This window comes from Triticum dicoccoides, chromosome 4A (genome assembly GCF_002162155.2).
Source record: "Triticum dicoccoides isolate Atlit2015 ecotype Zavitan chromosome 4A, WEW_v2.0, whole genome shotgun sequence".
Taxonomy (NCBI): domain Eukaryota; kingdom Viridiplantae; phylum Streptophyta; class Magnoliopsida; order Poales; family Poaceae; genus Triticum; species Triticum dicoccoides.
In genome coordinates this window covers 511,372,027-511,399,218 of record NC_041386.1, presented here as the reverse complement: position 1 = coordinate 511,399,218, position 27,192 = coordinate 511,372,027, and positions in this window count along the sequence as shown.

Genomic DNA, 27,192 nt, shown 5'->3' with positions numbered 1-27,192 from the left:
GCAACAGAGCGAAAAGGCGGCGATACTCCCGGAGGGAGTCGCGCCGGAGTACATAGAGCTGCTCCTCTGGGCCATGGAGCAAACAGATTCATCGAATCCGGTCGTGAGGGAGCGGTGGTGGGAGTATCGATCCCAGATGGAACATCCACCAGATATTGAAGGATCGAGCATCTACAGGGTGCCGTTTGTGAGGGTGTCCTGCCAGAGCGAGCCGGTGGAGTCTTCGTCGACCGAACCCAACTGCAAGAGGAGAAAAGCAGTTGGCCCGATGAAGCTTCACCGCCATCGTCTCCCTCGCCGTTCACATCGTCTCACGGGGCGGCTGTCTACCGCCGAGGAATAGGAGGGGGCTGCCCCCCCATCCCAATAGTCGGGCAGGTTGTGAATTGTCAGGAGGAGCTTAGGGTTGTCAGTATTTGTAGGTTGTGAATTGTGTTTTGTGTTGTGTATTTTGAGAGTACTTTCAGATATGAATGTCTTTTGAATTTCAGATTTGCAGTATTGAGCATATAAAGTATGTTATGAATTCTAGAGATCTATTTTTAGCACTTAAAAAACTGTAGTTTCATAGGAGTATAAAAGTGCAGACAATGTGATTCTCAGAGATGAAACTGCAAGTTTCAGTTTCAGATAAGAAATTGCAAGTTCAGTTTCAGATAAGAAACTGCAACTTTCAGAGGCAGAGCATTTATATTAACACGACCTTTTAAACAGGGTTAACATCATGTTGGAAGTTTTATTCATGGTCGAAAATGGAACTACTAGCCAGTTAACATCATGCTGATCAACATTCATGCATAGCACATCTTCATATGATGCACAGTCAAAATGCCCACACAATGTCGAGTGTGCGAAACACAGAGAAAACGAGGAACAAAGTTTTGGCAAGTGTTGGATGTGGTTTTGGGCTGCCCCGTCTAGGCTTTCATTTTTTAACATGCGCAGCCCACGACCTCGGATGGAAGGTCCATAGGCCTGTTTGTATTTTCTTAGGGCCGTCATGTATCGACCGGCCTATGGACCTCCCATCCGAGGTTTTATTTTTGGCAGCCCAATTTATGTATTTTTTTGAAGAAAACGTAGAGGTCTGTTCTATTTTTCTATATAAGAATAAGAATGCCAGGTCCAACTTATGTTTCCCTTCTAACTATATTATATATATTTAAATTATTTTATATGTTGACTGTATAGTTCACATACTCCCTCCTTTTCGGTTCATAGGTCTTATCTCAAAATTTTAGTTTTTCCATTTTATAAGGCCCAATTTGGTTGTTTTCCATCACATGTTCAGATTCCAAGGTGCATTAAATCATTGCATGCAAGTATTAAGAGAAAATTGACCAATGCATGTACTTTATGCATGCATGCATTGCAATTTATGCATTGATAAACATAATTTTTTGAGGAAAACAAGTGCATTAATTAGGTGCTTTTGCAAACTACAAAAAGTATTCCACCATTCATCATCTACGTTGGTTGGTGAGATTTTTGAATTGAGCCCTATAAACCGAAAAGGAGGGAGTAATTGGCAAATAGATCTCGCCGCCACCCCCCGCCTCCTGACTCCGGGCGCGCCTGCCCCCCTCAGCAAGTCCGCTCGCACGCCCCATGGAGTCGCTGGCCATATCCATGGGGGAATGGCTGGAAGACAGGCAGATGTACAAGATGCATCTCCCACATTTCTACAAAGCCTTCCCGCGGATGCTCCAGCCGCTCGACTCCATCGCGCCGGCGATGCTGCGTGAGACTTGAGGGAGGAGATGGAGGGAGCGGTCGATGCGGATCCGCGACGACGCTCTCTCCTGGACCCAGTGCACGCACGAATGGAGGGAAGCAGAGGAGGAAGCTGTGATGGAGGAAGCCGAGGAGGGACCAAATCCGTTCTCTCATTCACGCATGTATGCTCGGATGTGCAAGGATCATGTGGATTGGGAGCTGCTGAATCTAGCCCTGCGGATCTACTTCGAAGGAGATTTCTCAGAGAAGCACAGGATGCCCCACCCCAGTGCGCCGCTGATTGTGTTCGTTCGATGGGAGAAAGAAGAAGTGAATTCAGGAGATCCACGCCATGCTGCGAGATGGGAATGCTTGACTGGACTCCTGCCCACCAGCATGCCACCGGAGCCGGAGCAGGTGGATCCCCTACCTTACCTCTCCCCCAAACCTGCAGAAGATTGAAATTAGGCTTGCAATCTGCTTCAATTGAGCTGTCTGGTAGTTATTTCTGCTTCCTGAGATACAATATCTGGCTGGAGGATGAGAAGGAACCAGGAACTCCGATGAATTTCCCCTATCACAATGGGGGAGAGCGCTGGTTGGGCAGTGGTACGGCCCACCTCCGCCCCAAATGGGGGCACAATCTGGGCAGGCTCCTGTAATTGTCCAAGATCAACCTGCTGGTGGTTCTGACTCTCAAATCAGTGGGAAATCTCAAGGCAAGAATCAGCAAAAGAAGAGATAGGACATCCAGAAAGCTGCTCCTGCCCCTGCTTCGGGCCTTATGGCATACTCTAAGGTGATCTGCTACAACTGTGGGGAACCAGGGCATCATTTGGATAAATGTGTCAAGCCCAAGAGTTGTTTTATCTGCAAAATGGTTACCCATAAAGTAGAGAATTGCCCTGTTAGAAGGAAAACCCACAGTTCTTCTAGATATGTTGGAAGTGCTGCTCCAGGATTATGTCCACCATTGACAGAATTTTCTGTGACACGGAATTAAATAGTTTCTTTCCTTTTTCTAGTTGTAGAGCTCTGCCCAGATGTGGTAGTGACCACACTCCTTTGCTATGGGACTCTGGTTTTAAATTTGAAAAGTGGTGGTTGCTTAGAGAAGATTTTACTAAGCTAGTCAGGAAAATCTAGAATGAGCCTACTAGGAGCAGCTGCCCCCTAGAGGAGATTTAGAAGAACTACCAAAGGGTGTAACTCCAATGAGGAAGCTAATCTTAGAAGATACAACAGGCTTCTCCTCCTTGAGTTTGATCCTCTAGATATTAAGGCAGAAACCACTGACCTCTCTGAGGCTGAGACTAATAGATTAAACTTTGTCCATGGAGAGCTCAAGAAAATTTGGCTTCAAGAAGAAATCAAAGCCAAACAAAGGTATAGAGATAGGAACATTAAGGAGGGTGATAGAAATACTGCTTACTTCCATGCAGTAGCTAACCAGAGGAGGAGGAAAACCCTCATTCACTCCCTTGATGGCCCTAATGGCCCTGTTACTGAGGTAGATGAGATGCTGAAAGTGGCTAGTGACTTCTACAAAGGCCTGTTTAAGAAAGAAAACCCTTATGGGTTCTCTCTACAAAACAATTTTTTCTCTGCTTCTAAAAAAGTCTCTCCTGCTGAAAATGAGCTGCTAGAAGCCCCTTTTTCAGAGACAGAGGTGAAGGAAGCCATTTTTAGCTCTTATCCTGATGGGGCTCCTGGTCCTCATGTGATTCCCTTCTTGTTTTACCAGCATTTTTGGGACTTGGTGAAAAATGATCTCTTATATCTTTTCCAAGCATTTCATAGAGGAGAGTTGGATCCAACAACTTACTCATGGGGGGTCTGTTGGGGTCAAGTTAAATAACTGTGAAAGTGATTTTTTCCTTGCTGGTAAAGGCCTTAGGCAAGGTGACCCCATCTCCCCGCTTTTGTTTAATTTAGTAGCGGACGTTCTTACTAAAATGCTGAGCAAAGCTGCTGATCATAGTCTGATTGCAGGGCTCTGTCCCGAGGTCTGCCCTGGTGGCATCATATGCCTTCAATATGCAGATGATACCATCCTTTTCTTAGACAATGACTCCACACATGCTAGCAATCTGAAAAGTGTTCTAACCTGGTTTGAACAAGTCTCAGGCATGAGAATCAACTACTCTAAAAGTGAACTCATCCCTATCAACATGGATGATCAGGAGTTAGCTGACTTCCTCTCTATTCTAGTCTGTAATAAAGGTAACTTCCCCATTAAGTACCTAGGTATCCCTCTCCACTATGATAAACTGAGGAGAGAGGATATCCAACCCTTCTGGATAAAATCATTAAAAGGATTGCTGGGTGGAGGGGAAAACTTCTCTCTTACAGAGGTAGATTGATCCTCATACAAGCTTGTTTGGCTAGCATTCCAGTGTATCTCCTCTCCTTCTTCAAGTTCCCTAAATGGGCAGTGAACCTCATAAATTCTTAGATGTCTCATTGATTGTGGAATGATTTTGAGGGAAATAGGAAGCTACACCTTGCTAATTGGGCCCTAGTCTCTATGAAAAAAGATTTTGGAGGCCTAGGCATACTTAACCTCCAAGAAATTAACATCTGTCTTCTAGGGTCTTGGATTAAAAGATTCTATGAGGAATACCTAAAACCCTGGAAGCTTCTTGTTGCCCATAAATACCTAGAACATAAACCTAATATTTTTGTCCCTTCCTCCAACCCTAAGACCTCTAGATTCTGGAAAGGATTAAAATCTTTTATGCATGCTGTGAAATTTGGCTATAGATGGAACATAGGGGATGGGAGCAGAACCAGGTTCTAGGAAGATACTTGGTTTGGCACATCCCCTCTAGCAGTCCAATTTTGGCCTATTTACTCTGTCCGCAATGAGCTTAACAAAAGTGTCAATGAAGTTTGGGACGGTCAATGCCTAAAACTCTCTTTTAGAAGGAACTTTAGTGATAATCTCATGGAACAATGGTTCCAGTTGGAGGAAATTGCCAAAAGCATTACCTTTACTGCTGAGCCGGATGCCCTGATTTGGCAGCTAGACAATAAGGGGAAGTATTCCTATAGCTCCCTCTATCATGTTATCAACTTTAGAGGGGTTCAACCCGTGTTTATCCCTGCTGTCTGGAAATTGAGAGTTCCCCCTAAAATTCATGTATTTCTCTGGCTTCTCTCCAAAAACAAATTGATGACTAGGGATAACCTTAGGAAGAGACACATCATCAAACCCCTTGATTGTTTACTTCTTGGAACAAGAGTCTTGTTCTCACCTATTTTTTAAATGTATAGTTGCTAAACATCTCTGGGCCCACATTGGGGAATATTTCTCTAGTCAGATTGGCTCATCCTTCGAATCTGTCGCCAGATTCTGGATTGCTACCAAAAAGTGCTCAGTTTTAAACACTGTTAGCTCAGTTGTCCTCTGGTGCCTCTGGAAATATAGAACTACTATGATTTTCAGTAACACCTCCTGGATTTCCATTCCGCAGGTCTTGAGGTTGATCAGGAACATGGTGAGGAACTGGGCGATTCTCTCCTCTGGATTGGACAAGGACAAGTTGACGAGCTTCGTGGAAACCCTAACAAGATCCCTCCAGAAACCGTTGGCGATCACTTGTGGCTGAACAAGGCTCGACCTGCTCTGGGGCTGGAGCCATGGGCTCGTCTCAAGATCTCTGATGAAGATGATGGGCACCTGGCGCCGAAAAAGAGGGACATCCACCATGCTACGCCTTCCAGCCCGGTGTCTCCGCTTGCTTACTGGTCGCTGCAGGCTAAAACAGCCCCTCGGCTGAAGACCATGAAGGCTTCGCTGGACCCTCCTTGTGTCATTTGAGTACTCTATCCGCTCTGCCTTTGGCACCGCTCAAGTGATTTGTATTATTCAGAGAACTTGTTCATCCACCCCCTACTTTGTAGCTTTTCTACCTTTGCTTTCGAACTGCTCTTTGAGCTGCTGTACCAGAATATGTTGTGGTTTCGTTCTCAGCAATGGAACCGGGGAGATGCTCCCTGTTTTTCTAAAAGAAATTATTTTATATGTTATTATATATTATTTTTATTGTCATCATATATTTAACAGATACTTACATATGTAAGAAAACAATATCCCACATCTTATTAACTTATAAAAATACTTAACAAATAAAATCCTGGATTGTTTTGGCACAAAAATCCTAGTGATTGTGTACAAAATCTTGGTAAGATTTAAGGACGAATGTAATAATATCACTTATTATTTAAATATATTTATAACAAAATGCTCAGCCCCTTTTTATTTTTTGATAACATTGCTGGCCCAACCCAACATTATAATTAGAATCAGCCCAGCAAAATCGTGTATTTCGAGAAGGTGCAAATGGCCTGTAATTTTTTAGGAAATAAAATAAACGGGCCGCATGGACGCTACATTATTTGTTCACCCAGCCCAGCTAATGGCTGTAATTCAAAAAAAAGATCAAATTGACTGTAAATTCTACCGCGCAAAAAAAGACTGTAAATTCTGAAAAAATGGGTTGAATACGTGCCACATTTTTGGAGGCTGAAATGTGGGCCAATAGGTCGAATCTAATGAAGCCGTTGTCAATTTAGTCAACAAATGATTCTGACATGTTAGCCGTTGGATTTACATCCAACGACCGCCATCCATCTTCAATCTCTCGTCTTCTTCCGCCAGCGTCGCCGGGACCACCTCCCGCCTCCTGCTGCTAGCAGCTCTGCTTAGCACGCTTCGCTATGAAGCGCTACTCCACCATTGGCCAGGCCATCCCTCCACCAATCCACACCTCCTGTTCTTCTCCACCGACTGCCGAACCACACCGCACTAGAACCAATTAACCCTCGTACACCTCTCTGTCTGCGACTCTACTCCCACGTCTTCCCATCTCTGGCTCGTTGCTGTCCGGGGCCTCGCCGTCGTCCACCACCTTGGATGCGCTCGGCGCGGCGTGGTCAACATGGTCAACGAACGACACCATCGGAAGTAGACTGTGCGTGGAGAGGCCGACAGCTGGGTCCACGGCCGCACACAAGGAAATGCCTCCTTATTACGCGCAAAATAATGATTCCTCCACCTGACATCTGGGACCCACCGGAAGGGCCTCTGTATTTCGCGAAATAAAGTGCCCCCCGCTGACATGTCGGACCCACCAGCTATCTTCGCACGCAAGGAAGTGCCTCCTTATTATGCACAAAAAATGAATATTCCCCCTGCCAGCTGGAACCCAGCATAGTGGGAGGCTGACTTGTGGGCCTACCAAGTTGACGGGGACGGAGGGCTTGGTCAACTTAGTCAATATGAACGATTCTAGCTCCTGTTATCGTACGATGTTCATCCAACGGCCGTAGTGCATCTTCAACCCCTGGTCTTCTTGCTCCAGCCACCCAAACCAGCGCCGTCGTGCTCCTGCCTCCCGTGGCCGGCTGTGATGCCGCGGAGGCCTCACCGCCCCCTACTACTCCCACCGCTGGCCAGGCCATCCATCTACTCACCCACACCCCCTGTTATTCTTCGGCGACAGCAGCCTCACACCGCATCCGAACCAGTGAACCCTCGTACTCCTCTTCGCGTGGGCATCCACTGCTGCGTCTTCCCCGGCTCCGAGTCGTCCCCTTCCTAGTCCTCGCCATCGTCCACCGCCTTGGTGCTGTCGGCGCGGCGTGGTCAACGTGGTCAACGACCGACTTCCATCGGAAGAGTACTGTACGTGGAGAGGCTGACAGCTAGGTCCACAGCAGCCGCAAGGAAGTGCCTCCTTATTACGCGGAAACTAATTATTCCTCCACCCGACAGCAGGGACCCACCGGACGGGCCACCAGTATTTTGCAAAAAAAATCGTTTCCCTGACTGCTAGGACCCACTGGATGGGCCACCGTATTTCGCGAAAAAAACGTTCCCCCTGCTGTCAGCTCGGACCCACCGGAAGTGCCTCCTTATTACGCACAAAAAATGAATACTCCCTCGGCTAGTTGGGACCCACCTTGCTGGGAGGCTGAGTTGTGGGCCTACTAAGTTGGCGGGGACGAAGGGCTTTGTTAACTTAGTCAATATAAATGATTCTAGCTCTAGTGACCGTACGATGTGTATCCAATGGCCGTAGTGCTTCTTCAACCTCTGGTCTTCACCGCCCCCTACTATTCCCACCGCAGAGGCCTCACTGCCCCCTACTATTCCCACCGATGGCCAGGCCCCGTGGCGACGGCAGCCTCACACCGCAGCCGGACCAGTGAACCCTCGTAGTCCTCTCCGCGCGGGCTTCCACTGCCGCATCGTCCCCTTCCTAGGCATCGCTGTCATCCACCGCCGTGGTGCTCTCCACGCGGCGTGGTCAACGTGGTCAAGGAACGACTTCCATCAGAAGAGTATTGTACGTGGAGAGGCTGACAGCTGGGTCCACGGCCACAACACAGTTTTTGTGATTTGCCAAGTAAGTCGCTTTGTCAGGCCTATTGGGCTGCAAATCTTTCAAGACGAGGAGAGATTTCATTTGGCTGGCCGAGAAAATGGCCCATCAGTAATGAGAAATGGGTTGTACATTTTTAAAACACATCAAACTGGCAATTAGTTTCAAATAACTTTTTTTTCATTTCAAGATTTTAAATTACATTAATTTTTATGCGTGGAGAATTTGTTGGATTTTATATTGATATACATTTATTTTTAAAATCTGTTTGAATGTGAGTCGAAATTTCGGGATTAAAAACAGTTCGGACCGCACCGAAATATGCAAAATTTCGTATAATTTTTTAACCGTCGCCACAATATGGGATGTAATGCTAACAAAAAGAATATGGGCTCCCAAAAAAACCTTAAGAATTAGCAAATGGGCTGTAAATTATTAGAAATAATGGCAGATGGGATGTATGCTGTTTTCAGGCTTTCCTAAAAAAAGGTTGACACACAAGCACTGACTGTTGGGTGTCCATCCAACAGCCGTCGTGCTTCTTCAATCTCTTCTCTTCTTGCTCCAGCCGCTCAAACAAGCGCTGGCGGGACTGCCTGCTCCCTCCTCCTCGCGCCGGCTGTGATGCCGTGTAGGCCTCACCGCCCGACCGTACTCCCATTGCTGGCCTAGCCATCCCTCTACTCACCCACACCTGCTGTTATTCTCCGGCGATGGCAGACGAACCAATAAACCCTCGTGCAGTCGTACTCCCCTCCGCGTGGGAAACAACCGCCGAGTCTTCCCTGCCTCCGTGTCGTCCCCTTCCTAGGCCTCGCCGTCGTCTACCGCCCTGGTGCTCTCGGCGCGGGGTGGTCAACATGGTCAAGGAACGACTTCCATCGGACGTGGACTGTACGTGGAGAGGCTGACAGCTGGGTCCACGGCCAAAGCAAGGAAGTGCCTCCTTATTACGTGGAAAATAATGATTCCTCCACCTGACAGCTGGGACCCACTGGACGGGCCACTATATTTTGCAAAAAAAATGTTTCCCCCTGACTGCTGGGACCCACCAGCTACATCTTCGCACACAAGGAAGTGCGTCCGGGCAAAAAAAAATGATTCGCCCCCTGACTGCTGGGACCGACCAGCTACATCTTCGCAGGCAAGGGAGTTCCTGACAGTCGCGACCCACCTGGTCGAAGTGTATGTAGCATTGTCATTCTGGTCGCGAACGTGTACGTACATACTGGTCGATGTAGAGGCGCGCACGTGTCGTAGTAGAGGCGCGCGTGTTTCTTAGTAGAGGCACGCATGTAGCATTTACACGTATGTACAGTGGCCAGGGTGCAAGAAAGAAAATACGGCCATGTATGTGTACATACGGGCGGGGTCTAGAACGCCTACTCGCGCATACATACGGCCAGGGCTCGTGTACATGGTTGGGTCGGAACAGAGAAACAACATCATCGTCGTGTTCATGGGGAGGCAACGGAATGCGTCATGTTCATGGGAGGCAACGGAATGCGTCGTGTTCATGGGGAGGCAACGGAATGCGTCGTGTTCATCGGGAGGGCTTGGACGGAACAGGCGATGGAAACGAGGCCTGGCGTACCACAGAACGGAGGAAACGGCCTTGTGTTCGACCGACCACGTTCGAAACGGGATCCTGTTCATCGGGAGGGGTCTGGCGTACCGCAAAACGGAGGAAAGTGACCTCCTACGATCGAAACAGGGGTCCTGTTGATCGGGAGGGGTGTGGCATACCGCAAAACGGAGGAAACGGACTTGTGATGGAGCGCTACGGTCAAAACGGGGGTCCTGTTCATCGAGAGGGGTGTGGAGTACCGCAAAACGAGACTCCACAGGATACTGTTCATCTCCACCGTCGACCTCCTCCAGCCTCCACGGGCTCCTGTTCTTCCAGCCTCCACCGCGCGCTACTCCACCGGCTACTGTTCAACCACCCCTCCACCGTCTACTGTTCATCCAGCCCTCCACACCACGGGGTCCTGTTCAACCACCCCTCCACGGGCACCCCTCCACCGTCTACTGTTCATCCAGCCCTCCACACCACGGGGTTCTGTTCAACCACCCCTCCACGAGCACCCCTCCACCGTCTACTGTTTATCCATCCCTCCACCACACCACGGGGTCCTGTTCATCCAGAGGCAACGCCACCGCTCACTGTTCATCCAAACCCCCCCGCAACGCTCACTGTTCATCCCATCGATCGGCTTCAGTTAGCAGCTGTAGCGAAGGAATCGCTCGATCGGGTTCGGCTAACAGCCATCGATCGATCGCTCGGGTTCAGTAACGCGTAGCGTGCAGTGCAATCGCTCGGGTTCAGTTAGAGCCCAACGTCTCGCTCGGGTTCAGTTAGAGCCAACGCCTCGCACACACGCGCGTACGTGTACAAGAGAAACGCGCATCGCTCGGCCCATGACCTCCCACCGTAAACGGGAACTCCCCGAAATTTTCCTCCCCCTCGCTTCTACCATGGGTTTTTCCGTCATGGACGGCCCAAAGAATGTCATGCAGCTACATCTCCGGCCCGCCCAGGACGAAAAGCCCATTTTCTGTCATGATTTTTTGTCATAGAAGTAGGAGCCCACCATATATATGATGATACCGGGTTTTGTCACAATTATCGTCATAGAAGTGTCATATGTATGATAGAAAAAAAAATTCGTTCGGCCCAAAATGTCACGGATGTGTCTTTTTTTGTAGTGTCAACTCCAATAAGAAGAAGAAGTCCAAGATGATCAAGGAGAAGGGCCAAGAACAATTCAAGAATTCGGCCAAGATTATTTGCTTCAAGTGCAAAGTAGAAGGGCATCATGTTAGATCTTGCCCATTGAAGAACAAGCCCATTAGTGATAAGCAGCAAGGGAAGTAGCGACAAGTTCATTCTCATGCTCAACCTCATGTTTAAGAAAAGCCTCTTCCCAAGAAGACTCAAGCTTATGCTTCTCAAGTTGAGAAATCAAGTGAGAAGAAAGTGAAGAGTAGACGTTGCTACCTATGTCGCGAGAAAGGTCACCTCGCTTCTTCATGCACTAGTGGTAACTTATCCAACCCAATTATTATTGATGATGTCTATTCTCTTGGGAATGATAAGGTTGGCAATGTGGTTGTCAAGTTTGTTGGTACTCCAAGTGGTTTGAAGCAAAGAACCATTTGGGTAGCCAAGCCTATTGTGATTAACCTCTTAGGACCCAACTTGGTTGGGGACCAACAAGCTCAAACTTGATCAATAGGTGATGTTGGAGGTCATTGGAGACTTGGCTATATTATGAAGAATTAAGGGGACTTCATCATTCTTATTGTCTCAAGCCAAGTCATTCGGATTATCAAGTTTACATTGAAAGTTACTTGCCCCTTTGCATGTTTGGCTTTGTTCCTTGCATGTGTTTGTATATGTTGTGCTTCCAACTTGATTATCTTGAGCAATCAAGTATGTGTGTGTTGGTTTGCACATCATGTACATGTGTGTCGTTCATTGAGCCTTTGTGCATCTTGGTCTTATCTTAGTTGGCTCTTGTGAGAGATTAATGGAATATCCCATTATGGGGGAGTGATGTGCTTTGTGCACTTCACACTCCTATAAAGGTGGGTACATGGGTAATACCACTTAGTATTGATATTGCAAGCTTATCTAGTCACTATGTGGTATGTCTTCTCATGAGAAATTCAAATTCTAAATAGTCCATTAATTATCTCTTGTTGGATCCTTTTATTTGCCTCTTGTTTATCCTTAATTGGTATCACATTATGGGGGAGTAATATGCTATGTGTATATTACTAGCCTAGAAAATGTGTACATTTGAGATATTGTCACCTAGTGTTGATATTGTAAATTATCTTGTTCCTAGGTGGCATGTTATAGCTCTACAAGTTGCAATTTGCTTGTGTTTGGTGTGAAGATGATGTTTGATTTCCTTGCAATTTACCACCGGGAATTATTTCCAAATACTTCTTGTCTGTTGACAATTGGTACTCACTTGTGTGGTAGAAATTATTGATAATCTTTACATTAGCCTATGCTTTTATTTGCCTTATCTCTTGCCTAGGATTGTGTCAACTCCCATTGTATTGCATACCACTTGTGGATCTTGTTATTTCCTAAAGCTTGTCTAGTGTTTGTATAGATATAGTGAAAGTGGTGATCCCATCTTATGCTTCTTGTATTCAAATGCAAATTCTCTAATGCACTAGTCTTGGGGGAGCTATCCTATTTTCTATAAAACACTCACCTTGTGATGCTTTTCAAGTGTGTGTTGGTGGAAGGCAAATCGTTTATTTTGATACTTTGTGCCATCATGAAACTTTGTAGAGCACTTGGTTTGTTTGGAACCATTCTCTCTTTTGGGAGTTTGACATCTTCCTTTTTGTGTATCAATGGATATCTCATTCCTTGATGTATCGTTTAATGATATCCTCCAAGTGATGATTTATTCATTTGGTATCCTTTCTTCACTTAGTTTTTATTTTTCTTTTGGTTTCGGTTCTTGAAAGTCTTGAGCATGCATATTAACTTCGTGTAGTATCTTTGGCATGCTTCCTTTCTTTGACCCAATATATAGGGGAAACTCCAGCAAGTCTCAAATTGGATGAGATGTGCATGAAATTCATTTCCTTATCTCTATGCACATATTTATGTGGAGTTTGTCCTATATATTGTTGATGTTTCTAACTCTTTGGTCCCAATGAGTTTGGGTACCATTTTGTTTGTGTTGTTGTTCTAGGAACAATTGGAGATGCATTGGACGCTCGGCTCACTCACAAGGAAGGTGGTGAAACCATGTAATTATTGGAGTCATGCTAGTATGATCAATGAACTACTATCTACCTTTAATTGGTATCTACTACATCCTTCCAATGATATCTCGGTAACATGTATCTCCTCATGCATTCTTCCTCGCTTTCAACCTTGTGTAGGTTGCATCTTAGCATGATATTCATTCCATCTTGTGATACTTGTTTCCCTTCTCAAAGCATCTCAACGATGATCTCATGTTGCTAGTTGTGATGTCTTTGATGGGTGTGTGGTAGGAATTCATTTATATACAATAAGACCATATCTAGCCATGTGATATGCTTCCAAGCAAATATCTTATTGGTATATGTATGACCTCCCTTTGGATATCTTGTTCCTCGTGTTGTAACTATTTCAGGTGTACATCCTTCTTTGTAGATATATATCATCATGATTTCGTCTACATAGAATCTTATACACTTGAGAGAAGTTTCATATCTAGTTGATATCCTTTCTTTCACGTCCACCTTGTCTTTCTTATGTTATTTCTTTGGTGGCTCCGTGAAAGCTTTTGCCTTGAGTGCGTGTCTTCTATCATTGCATCTTGATGCACTCTTGTGTGGTGAAGATTGTTTTCCTCATGCTTATCTTTACGAGGCTTTTGCCATCTTAATTGGTATCCCTCCTCTTGATGGGCATTTCATCTTCTATCTTCACCACGGGTTGTCACAAGCATAGGTTCTTTATACGCTTATTAGTAAGCTTGTGAACCCATTTGCTAGTTGTTTGTGGGAATGATAGGCCTTGCAACATGTGCCTCATTCTTTCAAGACTTTATGTATTCTTAATGCTCATCCGTACATTAATCTTCTCAAGTGCATTGCCTTGACTCACACACATCATTTTGGTTGAGCCCATTCTTAAGTTGCCTCTTTCACTTGTTGCTCAACCAAGTGTTTGTTGCAAGTACTAGGCTTAGTTTCCTATGCACTTTGTTGCTCACTTGTTGTTAGTTTCTATTGATTTTGGGGGAGCTATGATCCTATTTTGTGCACTTTGTATCCAAATACAAATATTCTTCTCGGTTGGAGGTTTCGCTGTTTTGATGCTATTCATCGTCTTGTATCCAACAAGCTTGAGTTTGCTCAAGAGCTCGTATGAAGAAGTTATGGCAGTTTTGGTTTTCTCCCTGCGGTAGTACCGCTTATAGCGTCAAGCAGTAGTACCGCTCCAATACCGCTCTACTACCGCCTCGATTTTGGGTCCTGCTCTTTTCGTGTCGGGTTTAGCAGTAGTTGCACGGCAGTAAGGCACGGTAGTTCCGCCTATAAGCGGTAGTACCGCACTGGTCGGGCGGTAGTACCGCTACTGCATTACTGCCGCCGTACTCTACTCTGCCCTGCCTCTTTTGGTCCCATGTTCTGCTCCTCCAATGGTTGTACCGCTAGGGTGTGCAGTAGTACCGCTTATATGCGGTACTACCGCCCCAAGGTTCATGTTATGTTGCTCCTTTTCCCTGCTTCTTCCGCTCGTGGAGCGGTAGTACCGCTCGTGTGCGGGCTGAGCACATAACGGTTGGATTTTCCCCCTCCTATAAAAGGGGGTCTTCTTCCCCAATGAACTTTATCTCTTGAGCTCGTGTTCTTCCCCCATTTTTGACCTTCTTCGAGCTTGCTTACTCTCAATCCCTCCATGGATTCTTGCTAGTTTTTGAGGGAAAAGAGAGAGGAGATCTAGATCCACATTTCCACCAATTACTTTCTCCTCTATGTGAGGGGAACCCCTTGGATCTAGATCTTGGAGTTCTTGGTGTTCTCCTTCTTGTTCTTCCTCTCATTTCCTCCCTAGCATTAGTTGCTTCGGTGGGATTTGAGAGAGACGGACTTGGGCACTCCGTGTGCTATTGCCATTGCATTTGGTGCATCAGTTTGAGTTCTCCACGGTGATACGTGGAAGTTACAAGTTGAGAAGCTTATTACTCTTGGGTGATTGGTACCCTTGAGCTTGTTCCTCTTGGGTGCTTGGGTGCCCTAGATGGTTGGTGGTGTTCGGAGCTCAATCATTGTGGTGTAAAGCTCCGGGCAAGCATCAGGGTCTCCAATTAGGTTGTGGAGATCGCCCCGAGCAATTTGACGGGTACCGGTGACGGCCCCCAAGGGTTGCCAAAGTGTACGGGTTCGGTGACTGCCCAGAAGGGTTGCCATTTGTACGGGTTCGGTGACCGCCCTCAAGGGTCCCTTAGTGGAATCACGACATCTTGCATTGTGCGAGGGCGTGAGGAGATTACGGTGGCCCTAGTGGCTTCTTAGGGAGCATTGTGCCTCCACACCGCTCCAAACGGAGATTAGCATCCGCAAGGGTGTGAACTTTGGGATACATCATCGTTTCAGCGTGTCTCGGTTATCTCTTACCCGAGCCCTTTACTTATGCACTTACTTTGAGATAGCTATATTGTTCTTTGTCATATATCTTGCTATCACATAGTTGCTTATCTTGCTTAGCATAAGTTGTTGGTGCACATAGGTGAGCCTAGTTGTTTTAGGTTTTGTGCTTGGCAAATTAACCGCTAGGTTTATTCCGCATTTGTTCAAGCCTAAACTGTAATTATTTTAAAGCGCCTATTCACCCCCCCCCCCCTCTAGGCGACATCCACGATCTTTCACTTAGGTTGATTCAGGGTATGATCGGGAGTGATCGTCACTTGGCATGGGTGGGTTTCGAGGCCCTGTCATGGGCGTTATGGATGACGCATAACAAAGATAGTATCTTTCTTGCAGTTGTGGAAGCTCCTGGCCATGCAAAAGGACAAAAGAAGCATGGAGCTGCTCGCGCTAAGGGTACGGGCAAAGTGCACTGAGCTGCGGCATGGAGGATAGGGGATTTCTATGGCCAGACGCCACCCATCTTCCGTCTCCTTATGGGCATCGTGATAGTTTGTAGGCATGTGACCGACGATGTGTAGTTGTTATGAGCCTTCACTTTGTAGGGCCTCATCATTAAGGTCGGGCAAGCGCCTCCTCTCTAAAATCACAGATCATCGCAATTCCATAAGCTTCAGGTACAAAGAAGGATCACCCGCAAAAAAAGGTACCAAGAAGGATTAGCAGATCATCGTGCAAACATGTCTACCTACTTATCTACCAACACATGATCTTCTATTCATCTGGTCATCAATCATGATGAAATTGAAGAACAAATTGGACTCATTTCTTAACCGAGTTGGGAGCAAAATTCACCTTCTCATCATTCCATTACACTCATTTGCATGAACCGATGCATCTGCGGGCGACACTATTGCAGGATACTCTTTTGGTAATCTTAGATTAGAGATCTGTAGTGGGTTGTCAGTCACCCAGTGATGGAATCAAGGTTGAAATAGACACTGAGCCAAAATTAGGCGCTTATAACTAACCCCAAAAATCACCTCATGTGAAAGCATAAATTGTTTTTACCTTGATTGTGTAATGTACTCGATGTTTATCAATCCAACAAAGTGATAGAACATGATGAATACTGCAAACAATAATATGGATACAAAATAGTACTAAAACAATGGTTTGGTTTTTTTTATTACGGGCACCTATAAAATGGTATACTTATTTTCTATTTCTATCAAATGAAATGAAATTGTAACAAAAAAACGTTAGTTTAAGTTCATTTCAGTACATACATTTGTCAGGACTTGAGCTAACTTACTAATTACCCAACCTAGTCCGAGAGAAACAAGAGCACTGGAGAAGATGAGAATCGAGTTCGACTAGGTGTTCCATGATGGCGCAACAGAGGTGGCTCGGGCGGTGGCTGACGGAATGAGCGTATGGTAGGAGCCCGATGTCTCGGGTGAAGGCTGGAGGGGAAGGACACTCGCACCTTCTCGACTGCCAAGGATGGAACCTTGTGTGGCAGTGGCTTTCTGCCTCTGGTCACTCCGAGAGCATTCTCTTGGTGGTCAAGGAGGACACCTTCAAGGGTCATGACATGAACCGCGGGGAGGTTTTTGTAAGCATGCGCCTCAACCATAGACGATCAAAACTCATCTAGGAGGTGATTATTGTTTATGCCCCGCAGACCATCATCTTTTTATCCTGGCCGAGCTAAAGTCCAAGGTTGAGCGGTGCCCCCTCCTGCTTGTGGTTGGGGAAACTTCAACCTGATACGATCCCAGTAGGAAAAAAGCTCGAACAATGTGTACCTTCCGAGGATATGGTTCGTTCAATGACTGCATCACGGGTAGCCCTTAGAGAGATCATGTGAGTGGGTGCACACTACACATGGACTAATAACCAAGTGGACCCAATATGGAGTGTGCTAGAGAGGTTTCTAGTGTTGGTCGAGTTGGAGGTTACCTTCTCACTCTGTTCTTTACGGGTGGTCACTCGGAATGGCTCTGGCCTCCCCCTTCTCTTCTCCTCATGGGAGGGACCGCCAACTAGGTCAAACCCTTCACTGTGAGAACTTTTACTTATTACAACCTCAGTTCATGGAAGCGGTTCAACTCAAGTGGCTGACCGCGGTCGCCCCAACGCCCCACGTGTTCAGTGTGGCGTACTATTGATACCATTGTGCCAAAGTCTCCCGATAGTTCATGTGGACTGTAGGGAAATCTAAAAGGCGATCTCTGAGTGCATAAGGGGTCTATCCTAGGTCAGATTCAGACGTCAGATGTGAAAGCGGTGCATCTTGCCTTATCATTGAGGAGTCGATTCAGCTATACACTCTTTATGTCTCCCTTATGGAGATCTTCGAGGGCTGGGGAAGTCTTCAGGTAGTAGTGGGGCCACCAAAATTGGCTACTGTAGGGGATGCCAAGACTGCCTACTTCCATGCCACTTTTAGTTGGTGGCGTTGGAGCTGCTCCACCCATGCCTTTGGGAGGGAGCGGTCATTTAGGTGGAGGTTGGCACTATCTTTGATCACGTCTACTCCTTCTATAAGGAGATCTCCATGGTGGAACCTCGATCCATGGCTGCATTAGCGGTGGACTAGTGGTCAACGGTGGTCAGGATGTCGGCTGATGAGAATGCAGAAGTTCACCCACCCATTCTTCCCTCGGGAGGTTGACAGGGCAATTATGGAGATGGACGCTTATTTGCCCCCAAGGCCAGATGGTCTTTCGTTCACCTTCTTCCAAAAGTTTAAGGACCACATGTAGGTGCTGATTACGCCAATGTTCCAAGAATTCTACATTGGGACGTTGGACATGCTGGCCTTAACTTCGTGTGGTTACCTTGATCCTCAAAATAGTTGGGGCGAGATGACCGACACTTTAAGCCATCAGGGTGACCAATGTCATCCAGTGGATCTTCGCCAAGTTTGTGTGACGCGGTTCACCCCAGTAGTGGAACGCCTCACACATCCTTACCAGTTCACCTTCCTTAAAGGGTGACACATTCATGGGATCCTGGCACTTCATGAGATTGTCCATGAGGTGAAGGTCTAGTGCCAGAAGAACACGTTCTTTAAACTTGATTTCCAGAAGATTTGTGCTCGTTTGGACTGGTCCTTCCTTGACCAAGTCTTAGAGGGGAGGGGGTTTGATGATGGCTGGTGTTGTTGGATCATGCAGATGGTCATGAGTGATAGCACCACCATCAATGTGAATGGAGAGGTGGCCCCTATTTTACCTCTTTGTGTAAGGTGAGGCAGGGGGTCCTATCCCACCCTCTCCTCTTTAACCTCATGGTGGGATCTCTCAGGTACAGAAGGTTGCAGTGGTGGAATTAGGTTTTCATGGTGCTCCTGGATGTTTGGGGGGTACGTTGATATATTTAGGAGGAAGAAGTACGTCGGTGGAGCAATGAGGGGCCCACGAGGGTGGAGGGCGCGCCCAGGGGGTAGGCGCACCCCCTGCCTCGTGCCCTCCTTGTTTGTTTCTTGACACACACTCCAAGTCTCCTGGATCACGTTCGTTGAGAAAATCACGTCCCCAAAGGTTTCATTCCATTTGGACTCCATTTTATATTCCTTTTATTCGAAACCCTAAAATAGGCAAAAAAAACAGCAATTTGGGCTGGGCCTATGATTAGTAGGTTAGTCCCGAAAATGATATAAAAGTGTAAAATAAAGCCCATTAACATCCAAAATAGATAATATAATAGCATGGAGCAATAAAAAATTATAGATACGTTGGAGACGTATCAGCATCCCCAAGCTTAATTCCTGCTCGTCCTCGAGTAGGTAAATGATAAAAAAGAATTTTTGATGTGGAATGCTTCATAACATATTTCTCAATGTAATTTTTCTTTAATGTGGCATGAATGTTCAGATTCGAAAGATTCAAGACAAAAGTTTAATATTGACATAAAAATAATAATACTTCAAGCATACTAACTAAGCAATCATGTCTTCTCAAAATAACATGGCCAAAGAAAGTTATCCCTACAAAATCATATAGTCTGGCTATGCTCTATCTTCACCACACAAAATATTTAAATCATGCACAACCCCGATGACAAGCCAAGCAATTGTTTTATACTTTTGATGTTCTCAAACTTTTTCAATCTTCACACAATATATGAGCATGAGCCATGGATATAACACTATAGTGGAATAGAATGGTGGTTGTGGAGAAGACAAAAAAGGAGAAGATAGTATCACATCAACTAGGCGTATAAACGGGCTATGGAGATGCCCATTAATAGATATTGATGTGAGTGAGTACTGATTTCCATGCAACGGATGCACTAGAGCTATAAGTATATGAAAGCTCAACAAAAGAAACTAAGTGGGTGTGCATCCAACTTGCTTGCTCACGAAGACCTAGGGCAATTTGAGGAAGCCCATCATTGGAATATACAAGCCAAGTTATATAATGAAAAATTCCCACTAGTACATGAAAGTGATATCATAGGAGACTCTCTATCATGAAGATCATGGTGCTACTTTGAAGCACAAGTGTGGAAAAAGGATAGTAACATTGTCCCTTCTCTCTTTTTCTCTCATTTTCTTTCTTTGGACCTTCTTTCTTTTTCTTTTCTTTTTGGCCTCTTTTTTTCCGTCCAGAGTCTCATCCCGACTTGTGGGGGAATCATAGTCTCCATCATCCTTTCCTCACTGGGACAATGCTCTAATAATGATGATCATCACACTTCATTTACTTAAAACTCAAAAATTACAACTCGATACTTAGAACAACATATGACTCTATGTGAATGCCTCTGGTGGTGTACCGGGATGTGCAATGATGCATGAGTGACATGTATGAAAATTATGAACGGTGGCTTTTCCATAAATACAATGTCAACTACATGATCATGCAAGCAATATGCCAATGATAATGCATGTCGTAATAATGTAACGATGGAAAGTTGCATGGCAATATATCTTGGAATGGATATGGAAATGCCATAATAGGTAGGTATGGTTGCTGTTTTGAGGAAGGTATATGGTGGGTTTATGGTACCGGTGAAAGTTGCGCGATACTAGAGAGGCTAGCAATGGTGGAAGGGTGAGAGTGCGTATAATCCATGGACTCAACATTAGTCATAAAGAACTCACATACTTATTGCAAAAATCTACAAGTTTTCAAAGCAAAGTATTACGTGCATGCTCCTAGGGGGATAGATTGGTAGGAAAAGACCATCGTCCCCGACCGCCACTCATAAGGAAGACAATCAATAAATAAATCATGCTCCGGCTTCATCACATAACGGTTCACCATACGTGCATGCTACGGGAATCACAAAATTTAACACAAGTATTTCTCAAATTCACAACTACTCAACTAGCATGACTCTAATATCACTATCTCCATATTGCAAAACAATTATCAAGTATCAAACTTCTCTTAGTATTCAATGCACTTGTATGAAAGTTTTTATTATTGCCATGTTGTTATAGAGGACTCTCAAAATAATATAAGTGAAGCATGAGAGATCAATTATTTCTATAAAATAAAACCACCACCGTGCTCTAAAAGATATAAGTGAAGAACTGGAGCAAAAACTATATAGCTCGAAAGATATAAGTGAAGCACTAGAGTAAAAATTATATAGCTCAAAAGATATAAGTGAAGCACATAGAGTATTCTAATAAATTCCCAATCATGTGAGTCTCTCTCAAAAGGTGTGTACAGAAAGGATGATTGTGGTAAAATAAAAAGCAAAGACTCAAATCATACAATACGCTCCAAGCAAAACACATATCATGTGGTGAATAAAAATATAGCTCCAAGTAAAGTTACCGATAGACGAAGACGAAAGAGGGGATGCCTTCCGGGGCATCCCCAAGATTATGATTTTTGGTGTCCTTGAATTTTAACTTGGGTTGACATGGGCATACCCAAGCTTAGGCTCTTGCCACTCCTTGTTCCATAATCCATCAAATCTTTACCCAAAACTTGAAAACTTCACAACACAAAACTCAAATAGAAAATCTCGTGAGCTCCGTTAGCGAAAGAAAACAAAACACCACTTCAAGGTACTGTAATTAACTCATTCTTGATTTATATTGGTGCTGAACCTACTGTATTCCAACTTCTCTATGGTTTGTAAACTCTTTTACTAGCCATTGATTCATCAAAATAAGCAAACAACACAAGAAAAACAGAATCTGTCAAAAACAGAATAGTCTGTAGTAATCTGTAGCTAACGCAAACTTCTGGAACCCCAAAAATTCTAAAATAAATTGCTGGACGTGAGGAATTTATCTATTAATCATCTTCAAAAATAATTAACTAAATAGCACCTTCCAAATAAAAATGGCAGCAATTCTTGTGAGCGCTAAAGTTTCTGTTTTTTACAGCAAGATCAAAAAGACTTTCCCCAAGTCTTCCCAACGGTTCTAATTGGCACGAACACTAATTAAACACAAAAAACACAACCAAAATAGAGGCTAAATAAATTATTTATTGAATAACATCAAGGAAAAAATATTGGGTTGTCTCCCAACAAGCGCTTTTCTTTAAAGCCTTTTAGCTAGGCATTGATAATTTCAATGATGCTCACACGAAAGACAAGAATTGAAGCACAAAAGGAGCATCATAAAGCATGTGACAAACACATCTAAGTCTAAAATACTTCCTATGCATAGGCATTTTATAAGCAAATAAATTATCATAGCAAGCAAAAATTAGCATATGCAAGGAAGAAGAAAGAGACGATAGCAATCTCAACATGACGAGAGGTAATTTAGTAAGATGAAAATTTCTACAACAATATTTTCCTTTCTCATAATAATTACATGTGGGATCATAAGAAAATTCCACAAAATAGCTATCACAAAACATATTCTTAACACGATCCACATGTATGCAAAGTTGACACTCTTCCAAAATAGTGGGATGAACATTAACTAAAGTCATAACCTCTCCAAACCCACTATTATCAAAAACTTCATAAGATTGAACATTCTCCAAATATGTGGGATCTAAAGTTGACACTCTTCCAAACCCACTTTCAATATTATTGCAAACATTATAATCAATCTCATATTGATCATGGGGCTTAAATAAATTTTCAAGATCATAAGTAGAATCACCCCAATCATGATCATTGCAACAAGTAGTAGACATAGCAAAACTAGCATCCCCAAGCTTAGAGTTTTGCATATTATAAGCACAATTGACATTAATAGAATTTATACTATCATAATTGTGATCATGCTTTCTATTCAAAGATCCATCATGAATCACTCCATAAAGTACTTCAGTCACAATTTTTAGATTCACGAATTTCAAGCAAAACTTCATAAAGATAATCTAGTGCACAAAACTCACTAGAAATTATTTCATTATAATTGGATCTCTTAAAAATATTAGCAAGCAGATGAGGATCCATAGATCTTAGGTTCTCTGTTTAGCAATAAATAAACAACTATTCCAACCAAACAAGCAAACGAGCCAAGTAAGACATCAAAGCAAATGGAAAGACGAAGAGAAGAAGGGTGAATAAAACGGCAAGGGTGAAGTGGGGGGAGGAAAACGAGAGGCAAATGGCAAATAATGTAATGCGAGGGATAAGAGTTTGTGATGGGTACTTGGTATGTCTTGACTTGTGCTTGACTTGACTTGGCGCGAATCTCCACGGCAACGGCGCTAGAAATCCTTCTTGCTACCTCTTGAGCACTGCGTTGGTTTTCCCTTGAAGAGGAAAGGGTGATGCAGTAAAGTAGCGTAAGTATTTCCCTCAGTTTTTGAGAACCAAGGTATCAATCCAGTAGGAGATCACGCTCAAGTCCCACGCACCTACACAAACAAATAAGAACCTTGCAACCAACGCGATAAAGGGGTTGTCAATCCCTTCACGGTCATTTACGAGAGTGAGATTTGATAGATATGATAAGGTAATATTTTTGGTATTTTTATGATAAAGAGAAATAAATATGCAATGTAAAATTAATGGCAATGGAAATAACTAAGTGCTGGAAGATTAATATGATAGAAGATAGACCCCGGGGCCATAGGTTTCACTAGTGGCTTCTCTCAAGAGCATAAGTATTACGGTGGGTAAACGAATTATTGTCGATAAATTTATAGAATTGATCATAGTTATGAGAATATCTAGGTATGATCATGTATATAGGCATCACGTCCTAGACAAGTAGACCGAAACGATTCTGCATCTACTACTATTGCTCCACACATTGACCGATATCCAGCATGCATCTAGAGTATTAAGTTCATAAGAACAGAGTAATTCTTTAAGTAAGATGACATGATGTAGAGGGATAAAATCATGCAATATGATATAAACCCCATCTTTTTATCCTCAATGGAAACAATACAATATGTGTCGGCTCCCTTTCTGTCACTGGGATCGAGCACCGCAAGATTGAACACAAAGCTAAGCACTTCTCCCATTGCAAGAAAGATCAATCTAGTAGGCCAAACCAAACTGATAATTTGAAGAGACTTGAAAAGATAAACCAATCATACATAAAAGAATTCGGAGGAGAATCAAATATTGTTCGTAGATAATCTGGATCATAAATCCACAATTCATCAGATCTCGACAAACACACCGCAAAAGAAGATTACATCGAATAGATCTCCAAGAAGATCGAGGAGAACTTTGTATTGAGATCCAAAGAGAGAGAAGAAGCCATGTAGCTAATAACTATGGACCCGTAGGTCTGAAATAAACTACTCACACATCACCGGAAAAGGCTCCAAGATGGGATGCCCCTCCGGTGGAGCTCCAGAAAAGGCTCCAAGATGGGATCTCTCGGGTACAGAAGGTTGCGGTGGTGGAATTAGGTTTTCGTGGTGCTCCTGGATGTTTGGGGGTACGTGGATATATATAGGAGGAAGAAGTACGTCGGTGGAGCAACGAGGGGCCCACGAGGGTGGAGGGCGCGCCCAAGGGGGTAGGCACGCCCCCTGCATCGTGCCCTCCTCGTTTGTTTCTTGACGCACACTCCAAGTCTCCTGGATCATGTTCATTGAGAAAATCACGTTCCCGAAGGTTTCATTCCGTTTGGACTCTGTTTGATATTCCTTTTCTTCGAAACCCTAAAATAGGCAAAAAACAACAATTTGGGCTGGGCCTCCGATTAGTTTGTTAGTCCCAAAAATGATATAAAAGTGTAAAATAAAGCCCATTAACATCCAAAATAGATAATATAATAGCATGGAGCAATCAAAAATTAGAGATACGTTGGAAACGTATCAGATGCCCTTGTAACAATCTTGGATAAATCCAAGATGGCCAGCCACATCTTGGATGCGCTTGGGCATATTATCCTTAGAGGTGGGTGATAAACCACAAGTATAGGCGATCACAACAGTTTCGAGGATAGAGTATTCAACCCAAATTTATAGATTCGACACAAGGGGAGCCAAAGGATATTTGTAAGTATTAGCAATTGAGTTGTCAATTCAGTCACACCTGGAGATTAATTATCTGCAGCAAAGTGATCAGTAACACAATAATACAATAGTTTTGATAGTAGTGATAGCAGCAATAGTAATGGTAATAGTGATAGCAGTATTTTTGTAGCAAGTGCAACTGTAATGATAGCAGTAGTAACTTAGCAAGAACAATATAAGAGAAATTCGTAGGCATTGGATCAATGATTTGTTGGATGATATTCATCATGTGACGGTTATAACCTAGGGCGATACGACACTAGCTCCAGTTCATAAATATAATATAGGCATGTATTCCATAAATAGTCATATGTGCTTATGGAAATAACTTGCATGACATCTTTCGTCCTACCCTCCCGTGGCAGCGGGGTCCAATTGGAAACTAAGGGATATTAAGGCCTCCTTTTAATAGAGTACCAGAACAAAGCATTAACACATAGTTAATACATGAACTCCTCAACCTATGGTCATCACCTGGAGTGGTCCTGTCACTCTGGGGTTGCCGGATCATAACACGTAGTAGGTGACTATAACTAGCAAGATCGGATCTAGAACATGGATATAATGGTGATAACATAAATGGTTCAGATCTTGGCTCCAGAAGTTCTCTTTATTGATATAAAATATCTTCGCAAAGTTTTGTTCCATTCTGAGAACTTTTATTTCTCCACAAAAACAACACCATGGCAGTTCTGCTGAAAACAGCGTCAGTCCGTGGTTAGTTTCTTTCAAATCATGCAAATTAGAGTCCAAAACAAGAGGAAAAGCGTTAGGAAAAGTAGATAGTTGGAGACGTATCAACTCCCCCAAGCTTAAACCTTTGCTTGTCCTCAAGCAATTCAGTTGATAAACTAAAAGTGAAAAAGAAAAACTTTTACGAACTCCTTTGCTCTTGTTTGCATAAATAAGCTTAAACAACACCCAGTTTTTCAACTAACATTATAACTAACCATGCCGACAATAACTCTGAAAAATTATATTAACTCATATCAATGACATAATCAGCTAGCAAGCAATAATAAGATATCTCAAACGGAAACATGTTGTCAAAACAACCATGATATAATATGACAATAATGGTATCTCACTAGCCCTTTAGGAGACCGCAAAACATAAATGCAGAGCGCCTCCAAAGTTCAAGCAGCGACTAAACATTGTAATTCATGGTAGAAAAGATCCAGTCATGATGCACCCAACATTAGCTACACACAATGCATAAGCATGACAACAGTGCTCTCATGTTCTGGCGCTTATTTTAGAAGGTGATGACACAACATAAAAGTAAATAGATAATCCATTCGCAGAGGGAAGTAGTGATTTGCAGAGGTGCTAGAGCTCAAGTTTTAAAACAGAGGTAAATGATATTTTTAGACATGCACCCTTCTCATTTACTTCACGACCATCAGTTATCAATATCTTCCATGCTAAGCACGCTAGTGGCGGTTCCCAAGCGATAAAAGTAAAGATTTTGACTCCATTGGGAGTTTTTGTTTGATTATTTCTAAGCTTTTTCTGTTTGTAGTTTGGGACTGGGCATCCCTATTACCGCCCTTTTCTCGTGCGATGGCGAGTGAATAAACACTCGACCTAAGAATAACCCGCTTAGCATTGAAGATACCGACCACCTCCTGTCGTTCCATGAATGATCCAGGTACACAAAAAGGATATTTATTACAAGTTTTTAGAGGTGGCACATGCAAATTTACTTAGAACGGCAGGGTAATACGCATATAGGTAGGTATGGTGGACTCATATGGAATAACTTGGGTTCAAGGTTTTTGATGTACAAGCAGAATTCCCACTTAGTACATGCGAAGGCTAGCAATTAGATTGAGAAGCGGCCAGCTAGAGAGGAACAACGGTCATGAACATGCATTATGCATAAGTAACATTGGACACTAGCATCGGTAGGATATGAACACCATGAACATAAATATCATACAGGCTATGTTGGTTTTGATTCAACCACATGCATGAACATGTGCCAAGTCAAGCCACTCGAACATTTAGAGGAGGATACCATATCATCATACTACATCACAATCATTTTAACGCAATGTTGATATCCAAGATAAATCATTATCCACTCATAGCTACTTATGCATGGCATGAGAAACCATAATCTCTAGTTGTCATTGCAAACATGTTTAATCATAATGGGCTGAATCATGGATACTAGGTTAAACATATTTACACAAACATAACAAGTCGAGTTCAAACCAGTTTCTCTCTGCCATGGCCAGTTCATCGAATATCGTCATTATTGCCTTTCACTTGCACGACCGAACGATATGAAAATAATAATAGTGCAAGAGTGCCACGGACTAAGATGGAATCTACAAACATTTTATTCAACGGGAGAAGACAAGGTAATATGGGCTCTTTGTTAGATCAACAATTATTCAAATGAGAGCCACTCAACATTTTCATCATGGTCTTCTCCTCGGTACGACTCGAATAAAAATAAAAGAAGTTCAGATAAACACACTGAAATATTCTTGGAGTTTTTGGTTTTCTTGAACAAGCAAATAAAAGGGAAAAGC